The 23,993-nt window shown below is 40.2% G+C and overlaps 1 pseudogene; it reads left to right on the forward strand.

The window, feature by feature from the left end:
* Positions 1-916: 916 nt before the first annotated feature.
* On the forward strand, positions 917-21,628 carry LOC131480004 (CLIP-associating protein 1-B-like; annotated as a pseudogene).
* Positions 21,629-23,993: the final 2,365 nt, after the last annotated feature.

Consider the following 23,993-nt stretch of genomic DNA (forward strand, 5'->3'; position numbering starts at 1 on the left):
ATATGAATTCTTGGTTGGGATTCACAGAGATGGAAAAGCTTTGGGAATACAACCAGCATCACATATCTACTACACCAGCACGATCCCAATGTCTCAACAATTCAGATCTGTTCATCATAGGAGCAGAGGCAGCTGGTTAAAGTCCCAAAGGAAATTTTGGGATGTGACTGTGATGGACTTGGCCTTGCTAGGGATCTCTCAGGAGGCTGATCTGTGACATTGTCTGCAGAAAATTGAAGCAAGATTCTCAGGAGTCAGGAATATAGTGAAGAAACAAGTCCAAACCTAATAGGATTAACCCAGGAAAAATATCTGCTCCCATGAATACTGCACAACATTAGACCTTGAAGCTTCTTACACTTTGAAGAAGCCTATGAGGAGGCTCTGAGCCATGTGTAATGTACTCTTACAATGACACCTGCAGGGATGTCTCAACTGTTGGTTTTGAGTACTCATTGCTTCAAGAATGGTGATGTTAAAACGAATAACAAGATGAACAACAGTAAAAGCAAGAGAGACCTTTTGAAGAATAGCTACATCTATTTGGAGAATTTATAGGGATAACAATAGCAGAGCATTATAATAGGAATATGCATGCCAGTAAACCAAGGGACATAGCAAGGAGATTGAGGCGGGAAACAAGTTTTAAATGTAAAAATGAGAAGGATTAAAGCAAGTGTCTTTAAGCAATCATCTTCTCTCACAGTGATTAATAAGCAGGTGAAATTAGTCCAAGGTTGAACAGACAGTAGCCAAACAGATGTCCTCGAAGAAGTAATTTTCATATAAGTTGGTGGTGGTCTCCATGTAATGTGATCCCGGAACAGTCTTTTGTGATACCCTCAGGCAGTTGTGAACAAAAATCCTTCCTTGGCTTTACTTATCTTAAAGCTGACTGTGTTCTCTTTACAGTGACATGCCTAATTATCTGCAGCGACTGAGGATGCAGCCCAAATTCTTAGCTCCTGGGCTAGTTCAGATTGGTCAGGAGGGCATGAGGGCATTCTGGGACCCCAGAACTTACTAATGAACAGAAGGATACTGAGTTGAGTAGAACTGAAAAGGTTGTGTGAGGTCTTCATCCAGGGCTTTGCTGACTCTCAAAGCAGGAGAGTCTTTAGAATCTCTTCTGGAATTTATAACAATTGACTTCCAAAAGTGATTTTTTTCTCTTCTCATACGACTACTTAACAAAATGCGAACAGATCTAATGGGATCTGTGAGAACAAAAGTTCAGAAAGCTCTAGATGTCCCAGGGACTCCTTTCCATTTGACAAACAATTTAACATTTGGTAAGATTTACTGTGGATCAATCTAAGATCAAACTCTGTATCTCAGGGTCAAAGTTGTAATCATGAATCATACTACAAATCTGGCCAAAGAGCAGCATCCACCAGATTTTGGAAACACTAGTAAGACAAAGCTTGCTGTTTCCAGGATCAAAGTCAGAACAGAACTAAACAGTTCATATGAAGAGACAGTAAAACTGCTGCCCTCTGACCTGAACATTCCTGATTTTACCATGTTACTGGGTTTCTTGCCCAAAATGTCCCAGGATGGTGCCACTAAACTGCATAAACACATTGAGAATTCCAGCAACACAGGCTTTGGATCTCCAAGTAAGACCAACCCCTTGTTGTTGCCCACACGCTGTCCCCACAGGGTCTGTCTCCAAGCACACTGGACTACAATACAGAATCTCTAACTCTGAGGATAGAAACAGTTCCTTGCATGAATTGATACAAGCCATGGAGAAGCTTAGTTTTAGAAGCCAAGATAAACTGCATAAACCCATTAAAGATCGTAAAAAAAAAAAAAAAAAGAAAAGATTATGATTAGGCCTCATGATGGAGGAGCTTCTGATGAGGGCCGGGATTGCAGAGAAGTGGAAAATGGCAGGACAGCTCTGGATAAGAACTCCCTTATCAGCACTCCTCTGCTTTCTGCCTTCCCTAGGCTGTGTTTCATGCTACAGTCCATACCATTACACAGACCTCCAGCTGCCCCAAAGAAGGCCATGTTTGATGATAATGATGTGGAGCAGTTTCAATATGCGCCCATCAGTCACTCTGACATGGTAACTGACCTGAAAGAGCTGTCTCGCTGCAAGGAAAGCTACTGGAGTGGAAAGGCACTCGGCTAGGGCAGGTCAGCCTCACATGGGAAGACAGCCCAGCTGTGTAGTGGAGCACTTTGAGATCAGCTTGCTGCTTTTGCTGGAGACACTTGGAGACAACTATTTTCAGGCACTACCCTGAAATCTTTAGGGGCAATCCTGGGAAATCTGCAACAAGATTTAAAATCAAGGTTCAGATTCCCATAAGGAGGACAGCAGCCTTCAAAGAAGTTGTGTCCACACCACTGGTTCCATCCGCTCAGACCGGTGCACTGAAATGCTCTGCCCCATCAGCCAGACAGCAGTTGTCGGCACCATCAGCCTCAGTTATCCAGATGCAGATGGAGACAGGTTTTTAGTGTAGCAGTTAAAGCAGTTAAGATGCCTTCAGCCCACGCTGTAGTGCCTAGGTTCAATGCCTGCCTGTTCTACCGCTGACTCCAGTTTCCTGTTAATTCAGTTGCTAGGAGGCATCAGGTGCTGGCTAAGCAGATAATTGTGCTCCTGTCACCTAGAGAAACCAAATAGAATTCTCAGCTTTAGGTTTTAAACTCAGACTCAGCTCCAGCCATTGCAGGCATTTGGGGAATGAATCAGAACATGGGGATACTTTCTCTTTCTCTCTCCACCCCTCTTACTACTCCCCGCCCTCATCTCCCCTTCAATATATGAAGTGGTAGGCCAAAGTTGTTGAAGAAGAGATCCTGGCTGCAGCTCCTGGCAGATACCATTTTGGGCTTGTTACAGGGTAATGACAACACCAAAAACAGTGTTTGTGAAGCCAGCAGGTAGCAGGTTTTGTTTATGGACAATTTTTCCCCATCATCAGATATGTGAAACATCACCTCACATGATTCACAGGAAACAAAATGAATCTACCAAACTTCTATATCAAGAGAGCCTAGAGGACAAAGAGCTCCTCTTCGTCTGACTCCTCACAGAGCAGAGGCAAACTGCAGGCTAGAAGCAATCTATCAGGGCTGCCTTTGAGAACTCTCTCCACTCTCTTGATCAGCTGCCTAGTTCATACAAGGAGGTCTACAAATACTTATTATAGTCCATGTTGTAGCTGATTCCAGTTTTGTTTATAATCTGACTGGTATTCGATATGAAAGATGGCCTGGATTGCAGTCATCTTACAAAATAAAAGAAACAATACTACAACCAGCTGAGCCCACACTTGTCAGGAGCATCATGTCCTGGTCACTCCACTCCTGACCCAGCTCTGCTAATGGCCTGGGAAAAGCATTGGAATATGGCCCAAATGCTTGGCTAGGGACCCAACCTAACCACGTGGGACCCCAGATGAAGCTCCTGACTATAGGCATGGCCTGACCTAGCATGGACCCTTACAGCCACCCAGGGAGTGAGCAAGCAGATAGAAGTTCTCTGTCTCTCCCCTCCCCTCAGTAACTCTTTCAAAATGGATTTTTAAAAAGACCTAGAATGATTATGTATTGGAATCATTTTCAAACATTTTTAAAGCCAAAATGTTTCTTCCTTGATCACCTGTCGAAATAGTCATTGTGGAAAGAAAAAGCAATTACTGCAGACTGCAGAAAAATAGGATTTGAAACACACTTACAGAGCCCATTTTCTTTCTTTCCACTGTTGGACCCACTTACTTGATGTGAAGCAAGCTCTTCACTACATCAGAATGAAGAAAGGGGGTGTTGAATGTAATATAGGGAAGGATCTGGCGGCTGTACTCAGTACCCAAGCTCTTTAAGGAATCTTGCAGGGTGAAGTTGGGGCTGAAGGGTGTACATTCAACGCATGCGCAGGTCCCTGGCTGGTCAACTTTGTTCACTGCCCTCCTTTGGCGAGCAAGACTGTTCTTCCAGGAATTCTAATGATGGAAAAGTGGGCTTCAATCACAGGGCCTGAGGTTCCTGGAAAAACCCCAAGACAAAATAGCAAGATTTTATTTATAGAGGAGATAAATGACCTCATGAATTTGGTGATCAAGGACCCTGTGGGGCCAGCGCATCACTCCCTCTATTTCATGAATTAATTTTAGAAAGAGGTTGATTGGTAAAGAAACTTTAAACCAACGAAGGAGAATGAAGGACTGACAGTGCCCAGCATCTGCATCAAAGACACCTTACAGAGACTTGATTTCATCACAAGAAACCATCAGGCCTTTCAACCTTCTAAGGCTCTGATTGCCCCAATAAAACTAGCTATAGACTTGATAAGTTTTAAGTAAAAACTGTTCAGCCAAATGATCACTGTTAATGTGATCATAAAAACTTCTATCACCTTTTACTGTTCTATTTTAGATCCTCCAAATGAAATTGATTTTTCCATAAGAAAAAAAATTATTCTTTTGATGCTCATTGCTATTCCAGTGCAAAGGCCCCTGCAGAACAGGACTGAAAGCCGAGGTGGGAGCTCCCATATATGGGTTCCAAAGCCTGGCTTCCACACAGCTCCCTTTTCCCCTAACCCTCCAGATTCAAAGCTAGAAGTTGCAAAAACAGGATTATTTATCTAAAAACATGCATTGAAAGTCGAGGCTATGGAATATGCTAGAAGAGGACAGACAGACCACATCCTTGCGGCACATGTGGAGGGGGAATCTTGCAGATGGGAGTCCCCTCCTGCTGCCATGTAAGGCACTTCAGGGTGGGTTTCAAGTAGCTGAAAACTGCCTTGGCTCAGAACAGCAGGCCTGGCCTTATTTTGTTCATTTACGCCATTTGCTAATATTCAATCAATCAGATTTCTTTTTGCACTCTACAAATGAGTAGTGCAGTCTTTTGGTTACTCTTCTGTTGTAGAATGTGCATCCTGGTGAGGTCCTTTATGAGTTATTTTATGTCTAATCCAATAAAAACTTCCTCCTAGCACTGCTGGGCTCCCTGGTGGACATAGTGCCCAGTGTCATGACAGGAAGGGTCCTGAACACTCTTTCATGTCCTTGCCACATTCCCAGAGGGCTAGCCTTGAGTATCATCTGCCCTGTCTTCCATCTCCTGACTTGGAAGGAAATGATCACTTCACAGATCTCTTGGCCCCAAGTGAAGACTCCCTCCTTCTGAGCAGAGTAGACTTCATGTTGCCTCTGCCTCACCAGAGGGGTGGCCATACCCATCAGCATGTTCTGTGAGCCTTGACCCTGGCTGCCACTGCCCCATGGGATTTACATTCAGAAAAAAACAACAGATATCAGGCCTGGTGCGGTAACCTACTGGCTAAAGTCCTCGCCTTGCATGCAGCAGGATCTCACGCGTGTGCTGATTTACGTCCCAGCTGTTCCCCTTCTCTTCTGGCTCCCTGCTTGTGGCTTGGGAGGGCAGAAGAGGTCAGCCCAGGGCCTTGGGACCCTATACCCACATGGGACACCTGGAAGAAGCTCCTGGTCCTTGGTTTTGGATTGGTTCAGCTGCAGACATTGAGGCTATTTGGAGAGTGAACCAGTGAATGGAAGATTTTTCTCTCTGTCTCTCCTTCTCTATGTATATCTGACTTTCTAGTAAATAAACAGCAAAAGAAAACAAAACAGCAGGTGTCACTACCCGTGTGCCCATGGGCCAGCGCCCTCCTCTGCCCCACTGTGAGAGGTCATGCACTCTACGTGAGCTAGGAAGATTCACTTTACCTTCTGGAGGTCAATGCCCATCTTGGGAAAACTAGTAATGATACCACAAGGACTGCAACACAAGGACTATAATGGTGAGTTCTGGGTTTGTCAGTGCCAATAGTATCTACCCAGTGACCATAGGGAAGGACCTACATGCATTCCATCTCTCTGGACAGAACAGAACGCTGGCTATCATGTTCATTAGGGAGACTGACACTATTTTCTGCGTGGGCCAAAGAGACATACTCAAGGAAACCTTTATTGGTCTCAAAGCCACACTTCTGTCTCTATGAACAGACAGAGCTGACATATTTAAGACAAAAGAAATCACGTAGAGTCTAAAATCCTGGGCCCATAATTCTATCAGACGATTCCTTATAAAGGACTACACTATTGTAACAAAATGGGAAAAATCTGATGGGGGGGTAGAAGTTTGGGGGGAAATCCCAGCCTACACAAAATTGTACCACACAATTCAAAATACAAAATAAAAATATATGTATATATATATATTTTAATTAATTATTTTGCATTATGTGACAGTTTTATAGGCTCTGGGAATCCCCCCACCCCTCCCCATGCCCTTCCCCCCATGGTGGATTCCTCCGCCTTGTTGCAGTATTACAGTTTAAATTCAATTAAGATTCCTTCTTTGCAAACCTATACCAAGCATAGAGTCCAGCAACTTATTGTCCAGATGCATTGAACAGTTTCTTGGGGAGACCATTTCTGGTCTGAAGGTAGAGCTGGCAGAATATCATCCCAATCAATTAAGAGCCCCAACATAACATCAACAACAATTTACAACATTATGGAATTGACATGGTTTTGAGTAACCAGTATGTTAAAAAATAAAAAAGCAAGTTCTTAACCACATCCTATGATTAGCTCATTGACATTTCAATTTTAGTTTATATACATAACCGGCTGCTATACACCTTAAAATGGCTATAGGGTACTACTCAGCTGTCTCGCGTCTATTTTCATTTTAGTACAAAATAAAAATATATTAAAAATAAATAAATAAAAAATAAAATGTTTGATTTAAAAAAATAATAAAATCCTGGGCCCATTTAGATGCAAAGCAAAAGCAACAAGCCAAGTAATGTGCTACATTCCTGCTAAACCCTAAAATTGTTTCCATTAAAACCTGCTCTGTGAAGGTGAAGGGATGAATACAACAGATGGGCAGAAGCCAAACATAGCAACACAAGAGACATAAGCATAACGTAGCATGACACTACTTTGAACACAAGAACACAATAATCCTCCAGAATTAGGTCCTAAACTAAAAGAAATGACAGATATATCATTGACAATAATGATTGTAAGGAAACTCAATGAAATGAAAAACAATACAGATTAAAGAAAAGAAGAAATCAGTGAGTGCTATAAATGAAAATATTACTAAGGAGATAGAACTCAGTAAGAACCAAATAGAAATGCTGGTGATTAAATCTCCAATTAGTGAAATAAGGCAGTATTACTTTCTCTAAAGCTTTATTTATTTTTATTGGAAAGGCAAATTTATAGAGAAAGAGAGAGAGAGAGAGAAATTTTCCATCTGCTGGTTAGCTCCCCAAATGTCCACAATGGCCAGAGCTGAGCTGATTTCAATTCCAGGAACCAGGAGCTTCTTCCAGGTCTCCCATATGAATGCAGGGTCCCAAGGCCCTCCCAGACCACCCTCCTCTGCTTTCCCAGGCCATCAAAAGGAATCTAAATAGAAAAGTGGAGCATCCAGGATTAGAACTGACACCTATATGAAATCCTCGCACTTGCAAGAAGAGGTTTACCTAATCGAACCACTGTCTTGGCCCCAGATAGAGAGCTGAATAGGCGAAATGACAGAAAAAAATTTGATCTTGAGGACAAGAATTTTAAAATAACCAATCAGAAAAAAACAAAAGAATTAAAAAGAATGAACAAAATCAACATGAAATATGAGATACCATTGAATAATCAAATTTTCATATTATAGGTATTCCTGAAGGTAGGAAAAAGGTGTTGTGAATCTGCTAAATGAAATAGTTGTAAATTTCGCAGGTTTTAAAAGAGACATAGACACCCAGACATAAAAAGCTTAAAGAAATCCAAGTACACTCAAGTAAAAAAGGTCCTCAAATTGTTGAACATTAAAGCAAAAGAAAAAATTCTAAGGACAGTGACAGTGGTAGGTTACATATTAAAGAAAACCAATCAAATTGACATCTGACTTCTCTGCTCAAAACCAATAGAACAGAAGAGAATGGGAGGATATATTCAAGATCTTAAAACAACAACAACAAAACAAAACAAACAAAAACAACAAAAAAATCACCTTCCAACCAAAAATTATAGAAATAAAGTATTTTCCAGGTAAGCAAAAACTGAAGAGAATTCACCAATGTCACACAAGCCTTACAAGAAATTTTGAAGTTTATCTTGCGTTAGAAGTAAACATTCAGGGGCCTCCTACTAGGTGAGTGTCAGGTTCATGAGACCCAGGTGTGGGGGATCTGGTGATGCTTGGGATGCCTTGCCTGGGTCCTTGGACTTGCCTGCAGGAATATTTCCTACTTAATGAAAAAGGCAGAGCAGTGGACACAGGCCCTGCTGTAAAAGGAGAATATGGCAGCTCATTTGGTGCTGTAGCAGAAGAACAGAACAAACTGGACAGCCACCGCAAACAATGACAGCAAAAAATCTCAGTGAATGGAGCAAATGGACATTGGGAGGGAGACATCATCCTTGGATCGGTGAAATCAGCAGCATTTCAGAACTATCCAAACCATTTGGCGAGAACCCTTGTAATATGTACACATTGAGACTCTGGGTTGATATGAGGTGGAGGTTCCTCATCCTTGGGAACTGGGACATGTGGAAAGTCATGAGTGGTTTCTCCCTTTTCCTTTCCCCTTCCCCTAGAAACAACAAGAATAGCAAATTTGGAAGCAACGAGTTCACCCAATTTTCCCTAAACCTTGTTCCTTTCCATCCTGATCAATTATGTAATCATTATAAAAAATAAAATTTATTTTAAAAAAAAGGTAAACGTTGAAACACATGTCACCACCAGGCTTACCAGCAGAACAGGTAGAATCATTATCTATTCAACAAAACGATGTTTTAGTTCATATCTAAAAGTACTAACTTTGAATGGATTAAATTCACTAATCGAAAGATTTAAGTTAGCTGAATGGATGAAAACAAACCATGACCCCACTGTATGCTGCCCATAAGAAATTCTGCAAATAAAGATACACGTAGACTGAAAGTGAAGAGACAAAAAATATATACCAGGTTGATGGAAACTTAACAGTTTTAGCTTATCAGATAAACCAGATGTTAAATCAAGCCATAACAACAACAAATATAGATGTATCCAACACAAGACCACCGAGATATATACAACAAATACTGTTATACCTGAAGGGAAAGATGAACTCACAATAATGGTGGGTGATTTCAATACCTCTTTTTCATCACTGGACCAATTATCCAGAGAAAATCAGTAAGATACATAGGAGTTAAAACTTACTATCAAGCAAACAATCTAAAATTTATTGGACATTTCACCCAAAAGTCATGAAATATACTTTTTTTCTCATCAGCACATGAAACATTTTCTAGAATATTTCACATATTAGACCACAAATCAAGTCTCATCAAATTTTAGAAGATTTATACTATACCATGTATCTTTGTAGACCATATAGGAATAAAACTAGAAATCAATAACAAGAATACTAGATCATTCAAAAACAGTTGGAAATTAAGCAACATACTACTGAGTTATCAATGGGTCACTAAAGAAATTTAAAAGGAAATAAAAATCGGGCCCGGCGGCATGGCCTAGCGGCTAAAGTCCTCACCTTGAAAGCCCCAGGATCCCATATGGGCGCCGGTTGTAATCCCAGCAGCTCCACTTCCCATCCAGCTCCCTGCTTGTGGCCTGGGAAAGCAGTTGAGGACGGCCCAATACATTGGGACACTGCACCCGCATGGGAGACCCGGAAGAGGTTCCAGGTTCCTGGCTTCGGATTGGCGCGCACCGGCCCATTGCGGCTCACTTGGGGAGTGAATCATCGGAAGGAAGATCTTCCTCTCTGTCTCTCCTCCTCTGTGTATATCTGGCTGTAATAAAATGGATAAATCTTTTTTAAAAAAAAAAAAAAAAGGAACTCAAAATCTTCCCTGAAAGTGATACTACAGGTTTTCAGCATGAAGAAGCAAGTTTAAACCACTAAATGCTATTAAAAAAAAAATTAAAAGGAGAAAATTTTCAAATTAAAGAACTAATGGTGCATCTTGAAGACTTAGAAAAACACGAACAAACCAAACCCCAAATCAACAGAAGGTGAGAAACAAACAAACAAAAAAAATAGAGCAGAGATGAATGAAATTGAAACTTAAAAAACATAAGATATCAATACAACAAAATTTGGCTTTTTGAGAAGACAAACAAAATAGATAAAGCTCTAGCAAGGCTAATAAGAAAAAAACTCATTTAAATAAATAATGAGATGAAAATTGATACACAATAATTGACACTATTGAAATAAAAAGACTCTAAGAAAATATTATGAATATTCACATACTATATACTGGAGCACCTCAAAGAAATGGATAATTTTCTGCATGAAAATAACCTACTAAGATTACATCAAGAAAATACAGACAACCTAAACAAACCCGTAAGAAGCAATGAGATTGAAGTAGTAACCAGAAGTCTTCCAGGAAGGAGCAAATTTAGGGCCCTGATGATTTTACTAGTGAATTTCATAAGACATTTAAAGAAGAAGTAGCTCCAATAGTCTTCAAACTATTCCAAAAGATTGAAAAGGATGGAATTCTACTAGACTTCTTTTATAAAGCCAGCACACTTTGAGACCAAAAATAAAGACAGACATGACACAAAAAGAAAATGGCATCCTAATGAGCCTAGGTTCATTAGGGAACTACATAGGGAACCTATGTATATTAGGGATGTAGGTCCCTAATGAACATAGATGCAAAAACGCTCAGTAAGATACACTATGATCAATTGGGATTTAACCCAGAAATGTAAGGGTAGTTCAACACTCAAAAATCAACAAATGCCATAGATTACGTCAGTAGAATGAAGAAAATCATACAGTCATCTCAATACATGCAAAGAAAGCATTTGATAAAATTCAACAGCCTTTAATGAACATTCTTCAATAGTATGAAGGCCATCTATCACAAATCAATGGTGAATTTCATACTCAATGCATAAAAGCTGCAAGCATATCCTCTGTAACTAGAACAAGGTAAGAAATTACATTTTCACTACTCTTACTCAACATAGTACTGAAAGTTTTAGCAAAAGCAGTTAGGGAGGAGAAAGAAATAAAGGGCATCAAAATTGGAAAAGAGGAAGTCAAATTATCCATGTTTGCAGGTGGCATTATATTGTACAAAGAAAAAAACTAAACACTTATCCAAAACACTGTTAGAATTGATCAAACAATTCAATAAAGCTGCAGGTCAGAAAATAAACATACAAGAACAGTAGTTATTTAATATGGTATAGATGAACTCGCTGAAAAAGAGAAATCAAGATTTAAAAAGATCACTGACAGTAGCCACAAAAATCAAACACTTAGGAATATATCTAAAGAAACAAAAGGTCTCTACAACAAAATTTATCAAACACTGATGAAACCAATCATGACACAAAAAATTGAGAAGAGATTCCCTGCATGAATCAAAAGAATCAATATCATTAAAATATCTACACCACCAAGAAAATCTACAGATTCAATGCAGTGCATTTCAAAATATCAATGACAGTTTTTACAGAATTACAAAAAGGAATCCTAAAATTTACATGGATTCACAAATGACCCAGAAGAGCCATTATGATTTGGAACAAGAAAAACCAGGCTGAAGACATCATCATAATACCTAACTTCAAAGCATACAGCAAATCTGTAGTAATTAAAACAGTATAGTATCAGCACAAAAATTCATACACAGGGCTGGCATTGTGGCACAGCAGAAAAAGCAACTGTGTGGAACCCCAGTATCCCATAAAGTTTCTTGTTTGAGTCCCGGCTAGCCCCCTTTCCATCATGCTTCTTTTCAATGTGCCTGGAAAAGCAACAGAAAATTGCCCCATGCTTGGGTCTCTGTAGCCATTTAAGGGATCCAGAAGAAGCTCCTGGCTTCTAACTTCAGTCTGGTCCTACCCTGGTCATTGTGGCCATTTGGGGAGCAAACCAGCAGATGGAGGAACAGTCTTTTCTTCTAATTCTACCTTTCAAATAAATGAAATAAATCTTTAATTAAAAAAAACCTGATCTATAGATCAATGGGACATAATAGAGAATCCAGAAATCAATTCATATGTATATAGTCAACTGATTTTTACAACAGCTCTCAGACTGGGGCCAATGTTGTGACTCCATAAGCTAGCACTGGCATCCCATGTGGGTACCAGTTGGTAACTGGGATACTCTACTTCTAACCCAGTTTCCTGCTTCTGAGCTGGGGAAGCAACAGAGGATGGCTCAGATTTTTAGACCACTGCAACGACATGGATGATCCAGAGGACGTGGCTCCTGGTGATTGACTCTGTTCAGGCTGTTGTGGCCATTTGGGGAGTGAGCTAGTAGATGGAAGATCTCTCACCTTCTCCCTTTCTCTCCGTAAAATCTGCCTTTCAAGAAACATAAATCTTTAAAAATGTGCTATTCAAGGGTCCGGAGCAGTAGCCTAATGGCTAAAGTTCTCACCTTGCTTGTGTTGAAATTTTATATGGGCACTGGTTTGCATCCTGGCTGCTCCACTTCTCATCCAGCCCCATGGCTTGTGGCCTGAGAAAGTAGCAGAGGATGGCTCAAAGCCTTGGGACACTACATCCACATGGGAGACCCAGAAAATTTTCCTGGCTCCTAGCTTCAGATCAGCTCAACTCCTGCCATTGCTGACACTTAGGGAGTGAAGCATTGAACAGAAGATCTTTCTCCCTGTCTATCCTTCTCTCTGTAAATCTGACTTTCCAATAGAAAAAAATAAATAAATCTTTAGAAAAGAATGTGCTCAGACAACAAAATCAGAGTTAAACAAATGGAACAGTATTAAATTCAGAAGCTTTTGCATAAAAGAAAAAAATTATCAATACAATGAAGATATCCAACAGAATGGAAAAAATATTTAGATCATTTATCTAGCAAGGGATTAATATCCCAAATATATCAATAATATTAAAACTTAAAAATACCAACTCTTCCAATTGAGAAATGGGCAAAGGACTTCAATACAGAGCTCTCAAAAGAAGAAAATACAAATGCTTAAACAAATATATGAAAAAAGTTCAACATCCTTAGACACCAGAGAAATGAAAATCAAAACCACAATTAGATCTCACCCCCCCCCCCCATGAGAACATTACCCAAAACACAGAGAGTAACGAGCGGCAAAGATGTACACAAAGGAACCACCTATACCCTGTCGGTAGAGTGTAAATTAGAGCAGCCATTGTACAAAACAGTGTGGAAAATGTTTTTAAAAGCTAGGAACAGATTTGCCATCTGATTCAGCAATCCCACTACTGGGCATATACCCAAAGACTTGAACACAATGAATCACAGATACCTGTATCACCATATTTATAGCAGCAGTGTTTACAATAACAAAAACCTGAGATCAGCCAAGGAATCTCTATTTGGTGAAAAGATAAAGAAAAGTGTGGTATACATGCACAATGAAATATTATTCAGCTATTAAAAAAGAATAAAACGACACCATATGCAGCAAAATGGACTGAATTGGAGGGCATCATGATAACATGCTAAGTGAAATAAGCCAGACCCAGAAAGACAAATACCGTATGTTCTCCTTCATATGGGAGCTAAAAATTAAAAAATAATTTAAAAAGAAGTCCTATATTAGCATTACTGCAACATTTTTCTTAAAAATTTGGTTTTACAATGGGTTTACAATTTCACAATGGTTAAGAATGCTATACTATTATAGTTTTAATGAACTGTGATTACCTTAAATTTTACTGTTTCTGAGAGAAATGGTCATTTTTCCATTCAGTTATTATTTATAGCCATTATCTGTATTCCAACTAAGATCTTTTTGCTTTTGACTCACAAAAGTTCTCATTTGGTGACTTATTAAGCCTTTTTTACTATCGTGTAAATTTAAAATGTTATCTTAAGTAATAGTGGTATAGCAAGCTAATCATCTGCCTGTGGCACCAATAACCTATGTGGGTGCTAGTTCATGTCTCAGCTATTCCACTTTTGATCCAGCTCCCTATTTACGGCCTGGACAGCAGTGGAGAATGGTTCAAGTCCTTGGGTCCCTACAACCACATGGGAGACCAGGAAGAAGCTCCAGTTTCCTTGCTTTGGACTTGCTTGGCTCTGGGTATTATTATTTTTGTGGGGGAAGAATTAGCACATGGAAGACCTCTCTCTCTCTCTCTCTTTCTCTCTCTCGATGTCTCTCTGCTCTGTAAATCTGCCTTCCAATAAAAATAAATATTTAAAAATGTTACCTCAAAAACTGAAGAAGAAACTGCAATGGTGTAGTGAGAAGGGGAGAAGGATCATAGAAATGAGGGAGCAGAAGACATGGCACTGTAGGTATAGACAACAGTAAAGTCCAGCATCCTATTGTCAAGATATATATAATATGTATGTGTCACCGGACGACCATTTTGTTCAGAAGTGAACATGCATATGACAATGTATCTACTTCATGGTGTACTTGCCTCCATTATACAGTTCCTTAGATAAATATATGTGTGTGTGTGTGTGTCTATATATATTTACCTATGCATCTATTGATTTTATATTTTGCATGAAGATTGCCTTATATCAGAGAGAACATATGATATTTGTCCTTTTTAGATTGACTTATCTCACTTAAAATAATGGTCTTTCATTGGGACCATTTTGCTGCAAAAGGTAGAATTCCATTCTTTTTAGTGGCCGAGTACACATAATACACAGTACCAGCACACAGAATACACATACCAGTTTCTTTATCCATTCCTCTTTCAATGGGCATTTGGGTTGTTTTCCTGTCTTTTCTATTGTAAATTGTGTTTCTGTAAATATAGGATAACAGCTACAGAAGAATGATGGACTCGTGATTATTGTTGAAGGTGTGTACTACTGTTATAGGGAAAAACAGTGAGGGGATGGGAGATGGTAGGCAGGGTAGAAGGGGGTATCTCTGAGCCTAAGGAATTGTATCATAAAAAAAATTGCCAACATCTCGGTGGTCCCTCTAGTGGGGCCCGGGACTCAAGGTGTGATGTCCATGCTGAGAAGAACATTGGGACACGGTTATGCAGAGGCGAGATGAATCAATGCATACTTCATTGAACTTTTCTGGCATTCTTTTTTAATTTTTTTAAAATTCATTAATTACATTGTATTATGTGACACACAATCAGTAATTGCAAAAATATGGAAGCAACCAAAATGCCCATCAGCAGAGGATTGGATAAGAAAGCTATGGTTCATCTACTCCATGGAATACTACTCAGCTATTAAAAGAAACAAAATGCAGTTCTGGCATTCTTATATCAATTTTTTGCAGGACACACAGGTTGGTAAAAGTTACAAGTTAACTGAAAAATGGTACGCAAACTATTCCAACAAGTAGATCACAAGGGATTGGAGGAAACAATTACCAGGCTCTGAGCAGCCGGATAGGTAAGCATGAGTTACAGGGATCAACATCAGTAAATAAACAGATCTAACAAGAAAAGGAATCTAACAGAACTTTGTTTGTACTCAGATACGTTTAGGCAACAATTAGTAAAGGAAGAGGGAGATAATGAAGATGCCTCCCACCTCCCCAGAAACGTCTGCCAGCAAGGCTATTCTGCATTCCCAGATATGTTCCCTGCAGCATTCTCAGTCCACTGAGAACGGCTGAGATTCAGAATTCCTGGACATTGTGATCTGGTTTTGGGGGGGGCATATCCCCACAATTAATAAATCTCCACACCAGCATGCCAAAATAAAAAGAATATCTTGTTTTTAAAATTTTATCTATAAATCACATTGCATGTTAAAAATGATACAAGATTAAAATAAAATAGTAGAAAGCACTTTGGGCTTGAAACTTAATAAATCAAACTTAATTTTCAAAAAAAATTCTACCTAGTAATTTCGGGACATCTGGTCCCTCCAAATTCTTGGAAATAGTTGACTTTGTGAACATTTGTAATTTTAGCTACTTTGGTAGAAAGTGCTCTCTCTATGTGTGTTTTGTAGTTGGTGTTTGAAGATGTGTTGAGCATATTCTCATTTGCTTATTCAGTACTTACGTCTTCTCTTTTGGGAAGTATCTTCTCAAATACTTCTGTGTTATCTCCTTTGTGCTGAATTGCTGGGAATTGTCAAATCAGGATATAAATGCACAATCAGAGAGGTATACGTTTTGTGGATAATTTTTTGACTCTTGATTTTTACATTTTCTTTATGGTAGATTTCAAAAAGTAGAGATTTTTATTTAGGTGAGGTTTAATTTTTCAACTTTTTCTTCTGTAATTTGCCTAAGAAATTTTGGCCTACTGCAAGGTTATGAAGATTTTTCTCTTGAAAATTGTGTAACATGTTCTATGACACATCTCAAGGCAATTTTTTATAACTCTGAGGCATGACTCTGAGTTCATATTTTCTAATACATATACTTAGTATATGTGCTGCTGAAGCAAGTACCCAGTACATATACTTAATTGCTTCAGAGCTATTTGTTGAAAATACTAACCCTGGGGCTGACTTCACAGCAAAGTAAGTTAAACCTCTGTCTGTGGTGCTAGTATCCCATACGAACACCACCAGTTCAAGTCCCACCTACTCCACTTCCAAACCAACTCTCTGCTAATGTGCCTGGAAAAACAGCAAAAGATGACCCAAGTCCTTGGCCCTGCATACACGTCGGAAACGAGAAAGCAGCTCCTGGCTCCTGGGTTTAGTCTGATCCAGCCCTGACATTGTGGCCATTGGACAATGAACCAGAGTGTGAAAGATTCTCTCTCTCCCCACCCCTCTCTCCCTCTCTTTTTATCTATAAAATGGACTGATCAAATAAAAAATAAATTTCAAAAAATACTATCCCTATCCTTTCCCTAATGAATTACAATATTCTGTAACGTACATCAACACCTTGTCACTATCTGTCTTCAAGTGATATTATGAAATAAGAACATTACAAAAGAATACTTCCATTTTCCTCTTCCTGGACTGTGTGCTATTGCTATCATACATCTTATGTCAAAACATGTTACAAGCTCGCCATCTCATTATTTTGCTTAGGCTGTTAATTACTTGTTAGTAATGTTTTTTAAAAACACATCTGTAGGTTTTTGTTGAAAAGTTGTTTTCAGTATTGTTCTCAGAAAGTTGTTTCTCAGTGTGGCTGAAAAAGTTTCTCCTTGGTGGCTTCTAGTTTCCCCAAAGTCTGTGCAGAAATGCTTAGGCAAAGCTGGAGGTCACTGCTAAAGTTAATAGTTCAGTCAGAATAGAATCGCTGCATGCAGTCATTGATGTTCCTCGAGATTGTCAGGCCACCATAACTGACCTCAGTTAACGTGAAAGCTTAGAATGTTTTGGAGGTAATACCCACTTGAGAGTACAATTTTACTTTTATCTACAACATAATATTTACCACAACAGTCAAGAGCAATATTGTTCAATACATCATGTCTGCTAGAAAGAAAAACCATATATACAACTTGAACTTTTCTTGAACTTTTCTTTTGCCTCATTACAGTAGTAAACAAGGTGTCAGCATTTGTCTAGTGGTTAAGAAGTCTCTTGGGATCCCCTTATCCCATTCTGGAGTCCTATTTCTGGTTTCAATTTAGAAAAACAATGATTCAATTTTGCTTTCCTGCTACTGTGCACCATGCAAGGCAGAAGCAGATGGCTTAAGCACTTGGCTTCCTGCCACCTCTGCAGGAGACCTGGACTGAGTTTCTGGACCCCAGCTTTAGGCTGGCCCAGTCCCAGCTGTTGTGGGCCCTTAAAGAATGAACCAGCAGGGCCCAGTGCAGTAGCCTAGTGACTGAAGTCCTCGCCTTGAATGTGCCAGGATCCCATATGAGCACTGGTTCTAATCCCGGCAGCTCCACTTCCCATCCAACTCCCTGCTTTTGGCCTGGGAAAGCAGTTGAGGACGGCCCAAAGCCTTGGGACCCTGCACTCACGTGGGAGACCTGGAAGAGGCTCCTGGCTCCTGGCTCCTGGCTCCAGATTAGCTCAGCTCTGGCCATTGCGGCTGCGTGGGGAATGACTCATCAGATGGAAGATCTCCTCTCTGTCTTTCCTCTTCTCTGTATATCTAACTTTCTAATAAAAATAAATCTTTTTAAAAAAATGAACCAACAAATGGAAGCCCACTCTGTCTCTCAAGTAAAAGAGGGCATAGGGGAGGGGAGAGGAGAAAGGAGTTGGGAGGGAGGGGAGAGAGAAAGAAGAGCAAAGGAGGATATGCAAAATTCACTCTAATACATTTTATTTAGTCCAGTATATCACATTATTCTTAACAAAATCAATGTAAAATTAATATGCTTTATATGTTTTATACTGGCTGTTTGAAGTCAGGTATGACTCTTACGGCACATCTCCATTCAGACAAGTGGCATTCCAAGTTTTCAATAGTTGCCCATGGACAGCACCTAGTCTTAGACAACAGATCTCTGGACAATGATTTCTTTTCCCCATCCAACAGCAATAGGGTCCAGAGGACATTTCCTGAGTCATATGGTGAGAAGATCAAGTCAAAGCCAGGATTTTAAATCAAACACTTAGGTGTTTTTCTTCTCATTAAGGTCACTGACAGGAATAAGTAAGACTGCTATGGTGAGACACTCTGATGGATTAAAAGGGTAATAGGAACTAAGGCTATAGATCATGAATCAACTACAACGAGAGGTGAGTCACCCACGCAGCACAGAAGGTCACACCAAGTGGAGCAGGTGGAGCCCCTTCCCGTCTGACGCTCTTCCTTTCTGTTTTCATTTATTTGCTCTTTGAAAGATTCTTTATAATTTCCCCTGCACCTGAAGGACATGAACATTAACAAAAATGACACATATAATTCCATTTTCCCAACAATGCACATTTCAGAGGTAACATTTTAAAAGGGAACATTAAGACTTTGAACCTTGACCTAAACCTCTTTAAACATAAAGCAAACCGTTGTCAGCCATTAAGCAGTTCCTATGTCTATAGGTTTTTCTGGTTCAAACTGTGGAAAAGGAAATCAACAGTTTCAGAGATGGAGGCGAATGCTTCTCCATGGAGATGAATAGGTCCATGTACTAACTATTCATGGAACAAAGATGATTTGGGGATCTATTGCTACATAATGAATGATTCTAAAACTTCATGGCTTAAAACTGCCACAATTTGTTTACTTGTAATTCTGAAATGTAGGCAGAACTTAGTAGGCGAAGTCCATTTCTGCCCTGAACAACATTGATTGGCATGGCTCAAAGAGGGCTAGAGACTGTATTCCAGGAGGCCCACACTCAAGTAACTGGAAGTTACTACTGTCTATTGACTGCTAGTTCAGCCTCAGATCTTGGCTGGGGTCCAACGCTCTCTCCTGCGTGGCCTCTTCACAAGCATAGATCGGCTTCTCCTGGGGTAATCGGGTTTATAAATAAAAGCTGAATTCTCTCGGGGCCTGGACATTGAAGTAGAGCTCATGACCTTTCTTAAGCTTTGGTCCTACACTTGGCACAGCATATGACCTGAAGTAGTTCACCTGTCCAGGCCAGATGTAAAACGTAGAGATTATACCTTTATATGAACACTGGAAGGGTGGTGCACTGGGGCCTCCCAACACAGCAGCCTTTCACATCAGTGAGCTCATTGTCCCAAACCACTTCTCTTCTCAGTGGACATTCTCACACTTAAACCTCTTTCACCTCCTTATAGGACAAAGAAAAAAAATTCCCCACCAGTAACAATCAACCTAGGATTTCTGCCATATTCCTGATAAAAACCTAAGTTCTCATGCCTGAGAACCTCTTGAACATCTGACATGTCACACTGAACATTTGCAAATTGAACCTCGTATCCCCTTGGCCCAAAATTTTTCCTGTTTTGGGGTTTATCTATTTTTTTTTTTAATGGCATCACTAACCACACACAAACTGGTAACAAGTGGATCCCCTCATGTTCTCTCTGCCCTGAACCCTTCATTTAATCGGTTAATTCCAAGTTAAGCCTATAATGGCTTGACCTTGTGTCCCCCACTTCCAACATATGTTGCAACCTTAACCCCTGGAATTCATAAATGTGATCATATTTGGAAATAGAATCTAAGGATGTACTCAAGCTAAAGAGAGGTTATGAGGATAGCACTGGATCCCACAGGTGTATACATATCAGTCTTTTCAGGTTCATGTTCCAAGACCTTGCTTGCTCTGCTCACACCTCATGCATACAGTGCATACCCATTTTACTGTCACTAGTCAATTAATATATGACCTCATATAGAGGTCTTTTCTGAACCCTGGCCTTCAGCAAACAAAGTTATTTCCTCTTCTGCTTCTGTAGCATCTGTAGGTGCATTTCTGTTAGTAGAAATTTGTGATGGGCTCGAGTTGCTTGGTTATAGGTGCTGCTCTGGTTAGAATATGAAATGCTTAAAAACAGAGATGCATCTTACTAATTTCTATACCCTCAGGACCTACATATTTGGCTGATTTTAGGTATTTAAAGAGCATTTATTAAATATGAAGAATAAAGGAGAAAACAAACCAATAATCTTCCTGGAGTAAACAAAGTCGGTATTTTAAAATTTCACAGGAGAAACCTTCAACAAAGTTTCTTTCCCAAATGGTATCACATATGCCTTGGTCTTTCAACCTTATTGTAAACAAACAAACAAACAAATACACCAATTATCTTTGATGCAGGAATGAGAGCAAATAAAACTTGATTTCAGCAATAAATCCTGGTGCCTGCTCCCCTGTGATAGCCCAAAGTGATACCTGCCTTGGCACACAATCTGTTTGGAAATGTCTTGAATAAAAGACAAGAGACTGCATTATTTGGTGGATCAGACACATTTCTACATTCCAAAGGGGAGACAATTTCCCTTTTCAATGTCTAGAAGAATTCTGCACTGGCAACTGGCTGCAATTCTCCTGATTGCTTTGAGACTGAATTTGTTTCAGAACAATATAAAAGGGGCTAATTCTCCTTGGGATCTTTTCTTCCAATTAGGTTGAAGGTTTTAGATACAATTAAGCACTTACTCCTTAACCATTTTCAGTGTTTGAATTATCTATTTCTCCATCCCATGGAGTCACCTGGCAGGAGAAGAATGGACTAAGAAACAATGAGTTTCCAAACAAAAACCTCCTGGAGTTTTGGTGCAACAGGCAGTTTGGGGGGGTCTCAAGGGATTTTGACATCAAGTGCTTTTTCTATTTGTAATTGATGACCTGATGACCATTTCTTTTTAGCCCATAATGTCCACTTCTGCCTGTAAACCCAGCATGATCTGTCTAGAACGCTGAGTAAATAGCTTGCCTCTCACTGTGCAGCCAGCTCATCAAAGCAAAGAGCATGGATCACATCCTCGTAGCAGGGCTCCCAACAACCCCCTAGATGACTGCCCTCTCTGCTGTCTGCCCAGTTTGACCTCCGCAGTCAGCCTGGCCAAGGTCTGCCTTCACCAAATGCTTCTGGCGGCCTCTCACCTTCTTTCTTCTTTCAGTTTCCAGGCAGTTCTGGACTCAGCATGTGCTCTTTCTTTCAACTTTAAAAGTTCGTGAAGCCCCAGAGGACCCACACCAGACAGAAGCCCTGCAAGTGCAACTACAGCAGCAAAAGGCTTCAGTGACTTCTCTGGCTTGTGCCACCAAGGAAAAATCCACATGGGAGACAAGCCCCACAAGTGCCCCATTTGCAAGTTTTATTCAGTAACCCAAGTGCTCTGGGCATCCCCGTAACCATCCTTGTCCCCATTTCTGAGAGGGTAGTCCTCCCTGTTCTCTCTTTTCTCCGACCCTGGGCAAGAGAGAACCCAGATGTAGCCTTGGCCTTGAAGGCTCTGTTGGCCTTAGGCTGGAATTTCATGATGCTTCTCTGTCAGAATGAATAGTTCATATCCTGGCTGCTCCACTTCCCACCCAGCTCTCTGCTTGTGGCCTGGGAAAGCAGTCAAGGATGGCCCAAAGCCTTGGGAACCTGCACCCATGTGGGAGATGCAGAAGAAGTTCCTGGCTCCTGGTTTTGGATCAGCTCAGCTCTGGCCATGGTGGCCAGACAGAAGATCTTTCTCTCTGTCTCTCCTTCTCTCTGTAAAATCTGTCTTTCCAACAAAAATAAGTAAATCGTTAAAAAAAAAAAAAACAGAAAGAAAAAGAAGTCTGATCTTTAAAGGAACAGACTATACGTGGAAAGAAAGTTTAGATTGTTTTTATTGTTCAGAAACTTGAAGATGAGAGCAATATGTACAGGCTGCTCTAAAAACATGAATTCAGAAAATCACTTGGAAATTAAAATGTGATTTCTGCAATAAAAATTTAATAGTAGGAGTGAGTGATAAAGGAAAGTGTCAAGAACATGGAAAAAGAGTACAAATCCAGAGAGAAAAGGCATTAACTACTGAACAAAATACCCACAATTCAGCCTAGAAAAACAGCGCAGAAACCTGAGTTGAGGATACAATCAAGGCAGAAAAAAAAAATTCCTCATAAAAAGACTTGGTTCTTAGAGTAAAAGATGTACACCCAAAGCTGACAGGATGAATAAAGAAAGATATCGCCGAAACACATCTCTGTGCACAGGGAGTAGCCCCAGGATGCCTGTAGATGGCCAGATCCACCAGCGCTCAGGGCCCTTACACAGGATGGTGTACGTAGTGCTTCAATTTAAGCTGCACACATATTTCTTATGGTAGGCATGCTATGCAAATAGCTGTCATACCAGCTATTATGACCAGTAGAAAATATCTATACATTAATAGTAGTAGGTCAGGAGAGCAGAGTAATCTTCTACCTTCTTAGAATGTGTGAGGAAGATGTTAAGTATAACCTATCAAGAATATAACAGCTAACTTATAGACAACAGACTCGAATCAGCATTAGACAGTAGCAAAACTATAAAGACATACAGGGGGAATCAAGAGCAATCCTGACAACCTCTTAACAGGAGGTCATATACACAGAGCAGGGGGGACCTCAGAGTGGAGCAGGGGGACAGGCTTGTATCCCAGCCCTGGAGACTCCCGGATCCTCACCAAGAACTATCAGTACGGGCACCAAGGGCTATATCCCAACTGCCAAGGAGACCACTGGGAATTGGACTGCTCTCGTAGGCCAAGAACTCAGATCATGCACTCCCTTTCGGAACTCTGACACGAGATGGCAGAAGCCCAGATCCTTCCTCACAGGATCTAATGTCATCAGAAAAATGACCAGGAGCCCTGAGCGGTCCTCAGCAACAGAAGAACTTCCTTCGGGACTCAGGAGGGGAGCTTTCTCTGGTCCTTACTTAGTTCCAACCTTGGATTCCCACCATCTCTTGCAATGACCAGCAGGGTCGCTCTGGTGCCACCCCCCAAAAAATTAAAATTAGATTAGATAGGCAGAAATCAATAAGGAAAACTTAGAACCAGACAGGAAACAGACAACTTGGACTCACATATACCTTACTAGGTAGAACACAAAAATTAATTACTCCTCACTAAGGTATAGAAGATTTCTCTGCACACTCCTCCTAAAACTGTTTAGCGCCTCAATTGTTAACATATGCCTAGTTAGAGTTATAAGCCAGATTGGACTATCCTAAAATTAACCAAGTTCAGTAAAAATTATGCTTCAATAGTATAAACAGCGAAATGTAAAAATGAAAATAGACACGAGACAGCTGAAGAGTACGCTATAACCATTTACGGTGTATAGCAGCTGGTTGTGTATAAACTAAAATTGAAATGTCAATGAACTAGTCACAGGATGTGGTTAAGAACTTGTATTTTCTAACATATTGGTCACTCAATACCATGTCAATTAACTCCATAATGTAGTAAATTGTTGTTGAGGTTATGTTATGACTTTGCATTGGACAGGATGATATTCTGCCAGCTCTACTTTCAGACCAGGGATGGTCTCCCAAAGAAACTGTTGAATTTATCTGGACAATAAGATGCTGGACTCTATACGCGGTACATGCTTGCAATGGAAGAACCACGGCTGGATTTGAACTGTACTACTGCAACAAGGTGGAGGAATCCACCATGGGGAGGGTATGGGGAGGACATGGGGGAATCCCAGAGCCTATGAATCTA

The sequence above is a fragment of the Ochotona princeps genome, chromosome 4, assembly GCF_030435755.1.
Source record: "Ochotona princeps isolate mOchPri1 chromosome 4, mOchPri1.hap1, whole genome shotgun sequence".
Classification (NCBI taxonomy): Eukaryota; Metazoa; Chordata; class Mammalia; order Lagomorpha; family Ochotonidae; genus Ochotona; species Ochotona princeps.